Source organism: Mandrillus leucophaeus, unplaced genomic scaffold, assembly GCF_000951045.1.
Source record: "Mandrillus leucophaeus isolate KB7577 unplaced genomic scaffold, Mleu.le_1.0 Scaffold740, whole genome shotgun sequence".
Taxonomy (NCBI): Eukaryota; Metazoa; Chordata; class Mammalia; order Primates; family Cercopithecidae; genus Mandrillus; species Mandrillus leucophaeus.
This window is the reverse complement of record NW_012108031.1, coordinates 1,160,303-1,173,800: the sequence shown is the minus strand read 5'-3', so window position 1 is coordinate 1,173,800 and position 13,498 is coordinate 1,160,303.

Here is a 13,498-nt window from a genome sequence, read left to right as displayed (position 1 = left end):
ATAAAAACCTTTTTCCAGAAAAACAAGACCCAAGAAGAGAAAAACGTACAGGCCTTTTAAATATACCTGTAGCTTGGATATCCAGTTTTAATGAAGCTGAGCTCTCTTTAAGAAAATCCTTTAAGATCTCTTGTTACTCAACATTAGCCACACCAACTGGTTAAGACTTTTGGCTTTTGAACTTTAACAAAAGTAACCTCACAGGTGAAACCAATAAGCCTCAATTAGGTTATGACTTAACCACCAGTGTATGAGGTATTCTCAAAGGCGTGGTAAGCAACTTTTGAAACTGTCATTGCAAAATGACTGAGACAGTAAAAGAGATCCAACCCAACCAACTCCATCTTGCTTCCAACACCCAAGTTGTCCTTGCCCATTCCTAGGCATAGGCCAAACGAACTCTGGGAGGAGCCTGGTTTACAGTTTACAGCCCAAAACGAAGATGATAGCAACTCCTTCGCAAAAAAAGCCTCCCTCCTGTCTTGGAACTAGACCAAGAAACTAGCCACAAGATTAGAAACCATGGCTTGGAGTCATCCAGCTGGAGGCTGCAAGATTCTGACCCTCCCTAAACTGCTCCCAGGATCAGTGCTCAAGATACTTTGCACACCCTGCCCTTGATGGATCAACTGGCAGCACCCAGATTGACAGACTGGCTCATCTGATTTTGTAGCCCCCACTCAGGAACTGACTCAGCACAAGAAGACAGCCACCATTGTAAAATGGCAGAGACTAAAACAAAGTATTGCCAGGTGATTACCGGTCATGTTCCCAAGGACGTAAAACAAAATGGAGGCCTGCAGCAAAGTTTAGCACTGATCATTTTGTAGGGCTGGCTTGAACAGCAGGTTTATGGGGTCCTACACTTGCATCCTATCCCAAGGCACCCTTTCTTTTGACAGAACCATGCAGAAAGACATGCAAAGCACACCAGATTGACGACAGCTTAAGACCAACCACACAGATCCTTTTTCATTAATTAAAACTTTACAGAGAATGTAATCAGTGATCCTTATTATCCCTTTTACCAGTTTGCCCAGAGAGAGAGAGAGGCCAAAACCCATATGGTTTAAAAACAAAAAACAAAAAAAAAACTTTTAGCCTTTTGCTGGCATGTCAGGCTTCTGGGTTCGCTTCTCCCGAGTTCAACTCTAAGCCAAGCACTTTAAGGTTTGGGGAAATTAACATTTCTCTGTTTGAAGGAACATTATAAAAGAAGGAAAAGGAGCCATTTTAAACTGTGAAAAGAAGGAAGGAGAAATACCATAGAAAAGTCTAGGGGTTTGGGTTGTAGAACTGGAGGAGCTGACATGTGGATGGGGGCAGGAAGGGCCAGAGCATCTGGAAGTTGCATTCGAGGATTGCATTCAAGGGTTTCCCGGGGGTTTGTTTCTCTGATTTTGGGGAATCATTCCCTTTGGGCCCCCCGATATGACTGGCAAAAAAGCTGAGTTGATTGTGCAACGCTTGCAAAGGTCTAGTAAGAAGGCCATGCCCTTGTGCATAAGAAAGTGAGCCACTTTTTCTTTAAAATCTAGGGTCAAAGGAGTCCCAGTGCTTCAGAATGCATTCTAGAGGAATTCAGGCTGAAGAAGGTCTGCTACCTATCTAGGAAGAGAAGCAAGAAAAAGGTATCCCTTTAGTCTCCTTCCTTTCCTTTGAAATGGCCCAAGGTAGAGGTAAAGACAGTGGGAGCATACCCCCAACTGTTTCCCCTCCCTAGTTCCCTGAGCCCTGGCATCCATTAAATGTGCTACCCATGGTTGCAGGCATGATCCTCAGCATGGAACCAAGGGAACTAAGCAATTGGGATTATGTTCACTCATGTGACTTTCGTCCTCCCCTTGTGATATCCCTTTGATTTCCTAGACTCATCTGGTCTGTGCGGCTCCCAGAAAGATGGATCTCAGGAAAAACTACGTAATAGTTTCATTTGGGCAAGACCCATTTAATGGAGGGGGTGTACTAGATTAAACTCTATATCCTGCTATTATGGCCCATGCTAAAGCATTTGCCCTTAGAGAATGGTTCCGGTGAACTTCCGGACATAAAGTCTTCTTACTATTTAAGTACCGTTTTAGTGGGAGGCAGAATATGTGCCTTAAAAGAACGTGGGGACCGAATGGCAATTTTCCTGCTGATGGGACAGTATTGAGACTAAAATTTGGTTTTGGAGGATTTTTTCCTCCTCATTGCTGAAGGGAGAGTTTTTCCATTTACAGAAGCAGCATAAAGCCTGGTATCTAGTAGAAGGGTGCCAAAAGGGAGGAGAATTTGGGGAGCTAAAGCGTTTTGGCAAAGGGCCAACAACGTGCCTCATGGAGATTTCTATTCCACTAGGTGGTGCTGTTGACCTTGAAATGCCATGTGCCCTCCAGCCCAAGGGCAGAGAAATGCTCACAGTGGTGGGGCAGAGGGAGTGCAGGAGACCCTCTGTTCCTGGAAAAATCACAAAAATGACATTCCCTTGAGCTATATTCCTGGTTACTGCAGCATCCTATAGCATTTCCTGATCTTGCCTAATAGAATTACTTCCCTCATCTGTAAAAATTCCCACCACATTGCATAGGAGACATGGCAGTCGCAGACAGGAAAGGAGGAAATTATGGTAAGTAAAGCTGGAGCTCCTGTTGCCCATGCCTGATTGGGCAGTTGGAAGCGGCCCGTCCAGAAGACTTCACATAACACCAGGGTGTAGACCTGGCCAGAAATCCTCAATTGCTCCAGGACCTCTTCCAGCCCCATGCAATGGCTAGGTTTCCAAGAAGGGAAATCAGTTCAAAACATAGCCAAAATGCCCAGAATGGAGGCCAACAGCCTCGAAATGAAAGAACAGAGTTGAGGGTCTGCTCCTATACTCACCCTTCCGATGTCCCAGATGGGGCCCCAAAATGAAGCGGCGACATTGTCTGGGGTAAATACCCGAGGTTCGTTGTTTCACACCAAGGGATTCAAGGACATGGATACACAAGTAGTGAGTTTAAGAGCAGAGGTTTAATACATCAAAGAAAAAGAAGTTTTCTCTTCTGCAGAGAGAGAGGGGCACCTGAGTGGGTCTTCCAGTTTTGTGATGAAATGCAGGGGGTTTTATAGATGAGCTTGAGGAGGTGGTGTCTGATTTACATAGGGCCCAAGAGATTGGTCGAACCAGTTGTGACGTTTGCATGGGGTTCAAGGAAGCTGCCCATCCCACCCTAATCTTTTATTATGCAGATGGGCTCTCTACCTGGCCAGCGCTACGTTGTCTGTTCCTTACTGTACACGTGGTTCACAAATAAAAGTGAAGATGGAGCCACCATGTTGAACGTCATGGCCCCCAGGTAGCCTTTCTCTATTGGCACAGCTGCTGGTATTAACCTATGAAAGATTTTAGCTTGCTTATTTATGCTTGCAGCTTGATTTTTCAGGCTGCTTTTTGTTAGAAAAGAAATGATTTGGGGCTGCTTTTACAAAAAGGGAAGCTTACTGAGGACTTTCTTACCCTATCTGCCTAAATAATTTCCAACTCCTGTATTGAAAGGACTGTACTTTTTCTACCACATTGTCTTTGTGTCCTTGTGAAAAACATCAGTTGCCCATAGATGTTGAGTTATTTCTGGACTTTCCATTACTTTCTATTGCTCTATGTCTTCACATTTATGTAAAAACCAAGTTGTTTTGTATACTAAAGTGTCTTAGTCTGTTTGTGTTGCTATAAAGGAATATCAGAGACGGTAATTTATTTAAAAAAAAAAAAAGGTTTATTTGGCTCATGGTTCTGCAGGCTGTACAAGAAGCATGGTGTCAGTATTTGTTTCTGGTGAGAGCTTCAGGCTGCTTCCACTCATGGCAGAAGGCAAAGGGGAGCCAGCTGTACAGAGATCACATGGCAAGCAAGAAAGCAAGAGAGAGGGGGATTAATCTATTCACGTAGGATCTACCCTCATGACCCAAACACCTCCCATTAGGACACATCTGCAACACTGGAAACCAAATTTCAACATCAGATTTGGAGGGGGTCAAACAAGCCATATCCAAACTATAGCATAAAGCTTTAAGTCTTGAATTAGATAAAAAATAAGTATGGGCCCTCTAAAGTTGTTCTTTTTCAGTTGTTTTGGCTATGCTAAGGTCCTTTACATTTCCATAGAAATTTTGAAATCAGCTTGCCCATGTCTACAAAAAAGCCAACTTTTGATTGTGATTCTGATGAATCTATAGATTTTGCAGAGAACTGGCTTCTTAGCAATATTGAGTCTTCCAACCCATGAAAAAGTAAATCTTTGTTTTTTATGTCATCTTTAATTTCTCTCAGCAACATTTTGTACATTTCAGTGTATAGGTCTTTCATATCTTTTGTCAGTTATTCCTAGATATTTGATCTTTTTTGATGCTTTGTAAATGGCATTTTTTTTCTTATTTTAACTTACAATTGTTTGTTGCCAATATAGAGAAATACAGTTGGGTTCTTGTATATTGATTTTGTATCCTGGAACCTTGTTAAACTCATTAATTAGTTCAAGTAGCTTTTGGTAGTGGGGAACTAATAATTCTGCCTGCCCCAGAATCCTTGTTGTGATAATATGACTTTGCTATTCCTTTGGGGAACCATTTCTCTTCTACTCTTGGTCCATGTGTTTGGGAAGAAATTTGACAGAGACTAAATAGCACAGTGATTGGTGTAGAGACAAGTACATGACCAATTGATCCAATGAAAGTCAATACTGGAAGTTATGAGGAAATCAGTGGGAGAACATTGCTTTTTCTAGCTAGTTCAAAGTAGAATGTTATTGATTTCAAATTTAAGTCCATTGTGGTCAGAGAACACACTTTGTATGACTTGAATGCTTTTAAATTTATTGGGATTTGCTTTGTGGCCCACAATTGGTCTATCATGGTATTATATGTGCACTTGAAAAGAATGTGTATTCTGCTCCTGTTATGTGTTAAGTTCTATAAATGTTAATTAAGTCAAGTTGATTGTGTTTTTCAAGTCTGCTATTTTTTGCTGATTTTATGCTTTTTCTATCAATTATTGAGAGACATTGAAATCTCTGACTATAATTGTCAACTTACCTATTTTTCCTTGCAGTTCTATCAATTTTTACTTAAGTCATTTTGAAGCTCTTTTATTAAGAACATAAGCTTTTAGGATTATTATATCCATTGATCCTTTATTATTACTAAATTACTGTCTTTATCCCAATTATATTCTTTGTTCTGAATTCTCCTTTGTCTGATATTAATATAACCATTCTAGCTTTTTAAAAGTTGATATTAGCATGGCATAATTTCTTTCATTTTTTTAAACATTTAACCTGTGTGTCTTTACATTTATGATTCATTTCTTGTAGGCATCATGTACATGGATCTTGGTTTTTTTATCCAATCTGACAAGCTCTCCCTTTTATTTGGAATTTTTGGACCATTCCATTTAATATGATGTATTAGTCTGTTCTCATGCTGCTAATAAAGACATACCCAAGACTGCATAATTTATAAAGAAAAAGAGGCTTAATGGACCACAGTTCTACATGGCTGGGGAGGCCTCACAATCATGGTGGAAGGTGAAGGCAAAGGCAAGTCTTAACATGGCAGCAGGCAAGAGTGCCTGTGCAGGGAACTGCCCTTTATAAAACCATTAGATCTTGTGTGGCTTATTCAATATCATGAGAACAGCATGGAAAACCCACCCCCATGATTCAGTTACCTCCCATCAGGTCCCTGCCATGACACATGAGGATTATGGAAGCTCCAATTCAAGATGAGATTTAGGTGGGGACCCAGCCAAGCCGTGTCATTAGATTACTAATTCTTTCAGTTTGAGTCTATTATCTGTTTTCTATTTTTGTTGCTGTGTTTGTTTCTATTTGCTATTTCCATTTGTTTTTTGTACCATTTTCCCTTTTTTTGCCCTTTTTTGAAGTTTTGCAAGTCTGTCTGGTGGGAACAGGCACTATTTTTTGCCATTTATAAGCACCAGGCACTGTTTTCTTTAATCCTTTCAGATAGTTCTTTTCCTGACTTCAGGTAGGTTTTGCATGCATGCACTGATCAGCAGCTTGCTGGACACTCCAGAGGGATCCCCTGCAGAGTGTTGCGGTTTACTCTCTATGCAGTTCTCTCATCTCTGGTCTTCTGTCTGTTCTATGAGCTCTAGGTGCTTTGGTTTTCCCACTCTCAACTTCGTCTCCTCAACACAAGAACTCAAGAACCAAACAAATATGGCCAAATGATTTTTTGACAAAGGTGCAAAGGCAATTCAATAGAGAAAGGGTAGTCTTTTAAATAATAGTGATGAACAATTGGACATTCATGTACATAAAAATGAACCCCAACCTATCTCATACTTTATCCAAAAATTAACTCAAAATGGATCATGAATCTAAATATAAAACTATACAACTTGTAGAAAAAAATAGAAAACCTTCATAACTGGGGGTTAGGCAAAGAGATCTTAGCATGACACCAACATCACTATCCATAAAAAAAGATATAGTTTATCAAAATTAAAAATTATAAAAAATATTGTTAAGGGAATGAAAAGACAAGCTACAAATAAAGTATTTTCAAATCACATATCTGACAAAGGACAGAATCTATAATGAACTCTCAAACTAACAGTAAGAAAACAATTTTGAAATGATCTAAAGACTTGGAGAGGAAATATGGGTGACTTACCCAAAGGGGATATATGGGTGACAAATAAGCACATGGAAAGATGTTCAACATTAGTGGCTATTAGAGAGATACACTTAAACCCATGATCAGATACTATTGCACATCTAATAGAATACTGAAAATAAAGAATACTGACAATGGTAACAGCTATCAACAATGTGAAGCGACTGGACCTCTCTGACATTACTGGGAGGAATGCAAAATGATACAGTCATTCTCAAAAATAGTGAATACTATTCAGCAATAAAATAATATGAATTGTAGATAAAAACAGTAATTTGGATGAATGTCAAAGACATTATTCTTAGTGAAAGAAGCCAGTCTCAAAAGGTTACATACTCTATGATTCTATCTATAGGACATTCTCAAGAAGACAAATCTAGAATGGTGGTTGGCAGGGGTTAGGCGTGGGGGGGGGATGATGTAACTACAAAGGGGTAGCACAAGGAAATTTTTTAGGATGATGAAATAGCATCCTGATTGTGGTGAAGATTACCTAAATTTGTACATGTGTTAAAATTCAAAGAACTGTACGTCTTTAAAAATTTCATTTTACTCTGTTCATTTTAAAAGTTAAAGACATTTAAAAGAAAACTTGGTAGTAAACTAATACTAAATGGTGACATCTAGTTGTCCAGATATTCTGAGAAGAGCAAAGTGAAGAGCTTTAGTGGGTCTCTGAGTCTGAAACATGCCTGGTGTATTCAAGGAATAGTAAGGAGGTCAATGTGGCTAAAGTAGGAGGAGTAGCAAAGGAGAGTAGAGGACAGAAGGTCAGAGATAATGAGAGACCAGATTATGTAAGCACTTTGGCTTTTGAATTAAATAGGGAGCGACTGCAGGGTGTTGAGCAGAAAAGTAATACGAGATGAACAGATTTAATGTTTTAAAAAGATCACTGCGACTGCTGTGTTGAAAATAGATTTGTGTAGGGGGAAGAGAAGAGGAGGCAGAAGAGGGAAGATATCTTAGGAAGCTACTTCGATAACCCAGGTAATAATGACTGACTGTGGCTCAGTACAGAGTGGTTGTGACAGATGTGGTGAGAAACAGCTGGAGTTGAGATATAATTTAGAAGGTAGACTCAAGATAATTTTCTGACGGATTGAATTGAAAAATGAATTGAAAAGGAGTCCAGGACGACTTCAAGTTTTCTGGCCTAAGCAACCAAAAGACTTAAACCAGCCATCAGTTAAAGGGAGGACACCTTTGGGTAAATCAGGATGAGGGAAAGAATAGTTCAATTGTGAATATGCTGTTTGAGATTCTAACAGCCAAATGAAGATTTTACATTTGGCTGGAAAGATCAAGGTGCATCCAGTGGCCTGAGGCATACTGACTGCGCTGTGTGGTCCTTTTGGTGAACTGTGGAGAGTTCTGGAGCAGAGTGGGGAAATCTGTGTTCTGGAAAGCTCATTCCACACCAGAACTAAAAGGTTGTAGTCACTTGTAGTTTACCTGTTCAGTTGTGGTCTTTTATTCAGGAGTGAAGTTTATTTGATTTATTCATCAAGACTTTCTCTGTCTCAGGATATAACATTTTAAATGGTGAAGAATGCATCTCTAAGAACAAATTCTTAAATGAATATGTCTTTTCTTATAGTACTCATTCAAGATTATTCTTTTCTCATTGTTTATCTTTGCTGTAGTTTTTAGAGCCAGGCTGAGTCGTTCAGTGAATACAAGGTGTCAGTAGATACAAGGTGGATGGCTGCTGTAATCTAAGCTGCCCAGAGAATCAGAAGGAACAAATATGAATTGTGGATAGGGGTGTGAAATATACAAACTCACTGAAGAACAGTTTTAGACAAAGTACCACATAAAATGAAAAATAATGGCAACTGACAAATTAATCTATGAAAATCAAGTTCTTGATTTAAGAAGGCAGAGTGGAAACAGCAGTGAAATCTGACATCAGCTCCAGCTGCAAATCTTTACGTGCATATTATGAAATAAAAACATCACAAGATGTCTCCTTCTGGCCCTTCCCATTAACCCAAATAGAAATTATCAATAGTACTATTTTGGATTCCAGGTTTATACATGAACACATGTATATATGTATAGCTCTGTTTCACAGCCTATTTCCATCCCAAATCCCAAACCCAAATATCTTCCAACTAGGTTGTTAACTAATAAATCCATATACAACCCTTCTCAAGAGATCAAAATACAATGGCTCAATACTAGATCCAAGGGAATAGATTTTTCATAATAAATCTGTAGGCATCAGAATAAGTAAACAAGGGAATGTCTAGAAATGAAAGCTTCCAATATTCCTTCATATTACATTCATCTGCCATTTTTGTTTTTTTTGAGATGGAGTCTCTCTCTGTCGCCCAGGCTGGAATGCAGTCACGCGATCTCGACTCACTGCAACCTCCGCCTCCCAGGTTCAAGCGATTCTTCTGCCTCAGCCTCCCGAGTAGCTGGGACTACATGCACGATCCAACAAACCCAGCTAATTTTTGTATTTTTAGTAGAGACGGGGTTTCACCATATTGGCCAGGCTGGTCTTGAACTCCTGACCTCGTGATCTGCCCGCCTTGGCCTCCCAAAGTGCTGGGATTACAGGTGTGAGCCACCACGCCCAGCCTCATCTGCGTTTTCCAAGTAGCCTTGTATTTAGCCCACAGCAGCTTTGAGAAGGTATATTCAATATGCTAAAAACTATACAGTATTTGGAAAAATTATGATAAAGATATCAATCATGAAAATGGGATTTGACTACTTTCTCTTTTTGTGCATTGACGTTTGATGTTAAAAATCACAATTTTTTTTTAGAAAAATCACAAATTAGCTGGGCATGGTGGTTCAAGCCTGTAATTGCAGCAGTTTGGGAGGCCAATGAGGGAAGATTGATTGGGCCTAGGTGTTTGAGACCAGCTTGGGCAACATGACAAAACCCTGTCTCTACAAAAAATACAAAAATTAGATGGTTATGGTGCACATGCCTGAAGTCTCAGCTACCTGGGAGGCTGAGGTGGGAGGATCACTTAACCCCAGGAGGTCAAGACTACAATGAGCCGTGATCGTGCCACTGCACTCCAGCCTGGGTGACAGAGTGAGATCCCATTAAAAAAAAATTCACAATTAAAAAATTAGTCAAATCTTAGATTCATAACTGTGTGCAGTAGACATAGAAATAATTTAAATATATATCATCATTGTAAGTTGGCCATGTATTGAGGGGTGAGGGAGTGGGCAGTGAGGCATGAGGAACAATGAGTTTTTGAAGCCTCTGTGATTTTGTTATATAATCACAGAGTAATTATTTTGCCACTATGTATTCTTTGAGAATGACAGGAAGTTAGGAAATACTATCTTGAGAAATTGCTAAGAACAGCAATTTTTGTACTATTTTGTGTTTTTCATTCTTACCATTAGTTGTTAAGCTGCCAAAATTACCCTAGTTTAAAATAATCCACCTCACAAAGTTTTGATCAAATAAACATTTTCTCTATTCATCCACTTATATAATCTCTAAGAGAATACATTTTAATTTCCTAAATATCAGTATTTTCTTATAAGTGCACAGTGAATTTTTGTGTCTCAAAGCTAATTAAAAATATGAAGAAACTGTTTCATATAATAACCAAAAGATTCTGCACAACTAACTTAGGAAAACTTACAGTATACTAAATTGAAAGCTAATTTCCAATACTGACTAACTGCAATAGAATGGAATAAATGGCATTAGCTTTTTTGTTACTATGAACATAAACCCAAAAGCCTGTTCCCACTACATGTGCATACAATATATGCACAGGTATGTGAGTATATATTTGTATTATTCTAGGCTTGATCTCTCATTTTGATTAATAAAATTAAAGGGTTTTTCCAATTGGCTAAATGAGAACTCTCTGAATTTGTGTCAAATACATTGATAATCTATATTATAAACTCTTGACTTTCAACTTCATAGCAGAGGATTTGAAAATATTTATCAAACATTCACTGAATTTCAATATGCATGTTAAAGTGCTGTCTTGATTTAATTTATATAAGTAGATTAGGATATGTATATGATATAGAGGGAGGAAAAACTGAAGAATATATCTGCAAGAGCTTATCTCTATTAGTATACTATGCTCAAATGGCTTGAATATCATGCAAAAAAGTTGTGAGATGAGGATATTAGCATATAAATTATTTCCCTCTTTCATTTTAAGTTAGAATATGCATTTCCCCTAATGAAATTGTCAGTTGCCTAAAGAAAAAGTACACAGATGGAGAATTCAGGAAGACTTAAACTGAGCACACGCAGTCCATTCTCCCCCAAAAAACAACCCATTAAAAGTCACTCTTTCTTCCTTTCTTAGAAACTGAAGGAACATACATGGTCTTTGAGTATTCATTAAATACACAAGTAACTCAGATTAAGCCACACTTCTTAATCCCTTTATACCTGGTGTTCCATTATTGGAACGCTAAGCATGTGGGAGTTATTTATATACAACTGCTCAAGGTCATCGCCAAGGTCTGATTTTTCACAAAATATTCCAACCTCCAGCATAAATGGGTTAATAGGCATATTTAGCAGTTTCATCATAAGACACTTCAGCTTAACATCCAAAATTACTGAATCTACCGACATCTCCTCTCAGATAAAACATCTTTGCAAAACCAGTGTTGCAGCGTGACAGATCAACTCCAGCAGTCTGCTCTCTTATCCTCAGGGTTGGTTACTCTGGTACTCTTCTACTTCATGGATGATTCTTTCTGCCTTTCTTTGCCTTGTGTCTCCTGAGGAAAAATACATGCTCTCCTTCTGCAGAGTTCCTGCTTGCACTATAACACTTGCCCATAGAGAAGTAATGAGAAAAGCACTTATGCCCTTGTTTCCTTCCCTCCAGCAGAAGTGACATCGTCTTACTGATTTCTGAAGGGACTGAGTATTCTCAAGTTTTTCCTTCCTGGATTTTCCTTTTTGGGTCTCATGGTCTCAAGATGCACATGTTCTCTTCCTCAACAACAGCATATGTGGCCTGTCCCTGTAGGTGAGGCTTATGACCATAGGATTAAGTTTAATGAATGAGGAATAGTTTCATTTAGAAATTTTGTGTGGCCATGAATCTGAGCCATGATCTTCACTTCAACTTCATTAGCAAGAAAACTAATATTTCAGTCTCTTCCTATTTTATTTCTCAACGGGCTTTGAACTTAGTAGAGAAAAAGGTGTGAATAAATATACATTAGGGATCTACCACACTTGAGTGCCCTCTCTGTGCTGGACACTATTAGACAGATAATACTATTTATATTTGTATAGTGTTCATACTTTTCCAAGCACTCTCATTTGACCCTTCTAATTGTCTTGTAAGATAGATAAATACCATTTTCACTTTTCAACCATGGAAATCAGAAGTCAGAAAAGTTAAGTGATTTGCTGTTTTCACATTTAATGTTAGAGCTTGGCCTCAAATGCAGGTATTGTAACCTTAAATGTAAAGCTATTTCTTGATATAACACATTATAATATCTTGCAACAAGGTAAATCCTTCATTATATATCTCTACGTTTAGTACTCCAATCACTTGTTTTATTGCATAAAATACAAAATGTGAATATTTTGTGTTGATGCCACATGAACTTTAAAACACAGTTTCTTTATCAATCTGTTTCAGTATTATTGTCCATTTGAAATGACAGTACTTGAAGTATGTACTAAACATGAAGATTCTTGAGGCCTATTACAAAACTAATGACCTACAGATCAGACCCTGTGTATAAGCCAAGAAAGTATTTTTAACAGCCACCTCACCTGCATATTAAAGCTCAAGTTCCACTTGATTCAATGATCACTTCTTAGCTTTTCTTAAACACTCTATATTTCACATTGTAAAACTGTTACACAAAACCTTACCAGGTAGCTACTGTGAATTATATATTCCCAAATACACCTTGTCCTTTTCCAGCTCTTCACTAGTTTTAACTTTGTTCTAATCCATTTACAAATTCTCTCTTCTTAAAGGCATGCTCAAATGCAGCTCTACCAACGATGAAGACCTCAATGATTATTCTCCCCTTAAATACCTTAACCTTTGTCTATAACAATTGTGATATAAAAGTGTACAATTGTTACAATTTTAAATAAAATTGTTACTCACAACTTTAAATAAAATTTTTACCCAAAATAAGAAAAACTCCTCCTGGACAGCAAGAATTGTACCTGTTATATCTTAGTATGTCACTGTACGTGATATTAAATATTTATTATAAAGGACAATATGGCCGAGCACAGTGACTCACGCCTGTAAATCCGGCACTTCGGGAGGCTGAGGCCAGAGAATCACTTGAGCCCAGGAGTTTGAGACCAGCCTGGGTAACACAGTGAGACTTTGTCTCTAAAAAAAAATTAGCCAGGCATGGTTTGGTGGCATGTCCCAGCTACGTGGGAAGCTGAGGTGGGAGGACTGGTTGAGTCCAGGAGACCGAGGCTGTAGTGAGCTGTGATCTCACCACAGCACTCCAGCCTCGGTGACAGAGCAAGACCTCACTTAAAAAAAAAAAAAAAAAAGACAACAAACTGCTTCCAGAGAATTAGTGAAAGCAAATATTAAAATTCTCTGGGAGATGAAAGGACTGATGGAACCCCAGTATCTAAGATACTACTACCATTTTCTACAAAGAAATGTCTGGGTAAAATAGCAGGTGCTCCACCTTTTCGGAATGGATGGCTTCATTAGCTGAAATAAATGAAACATTAACTAAGCTGACAGAAAAGAACTAAATTATTCAGAAAAAGTAGTGTTAGCTACCAAGATATTATACTATTAAAAAAAAAGATATTGTACTATAACTAACTTTCTCCTGGATGTTTAGACAAGAACTTTGC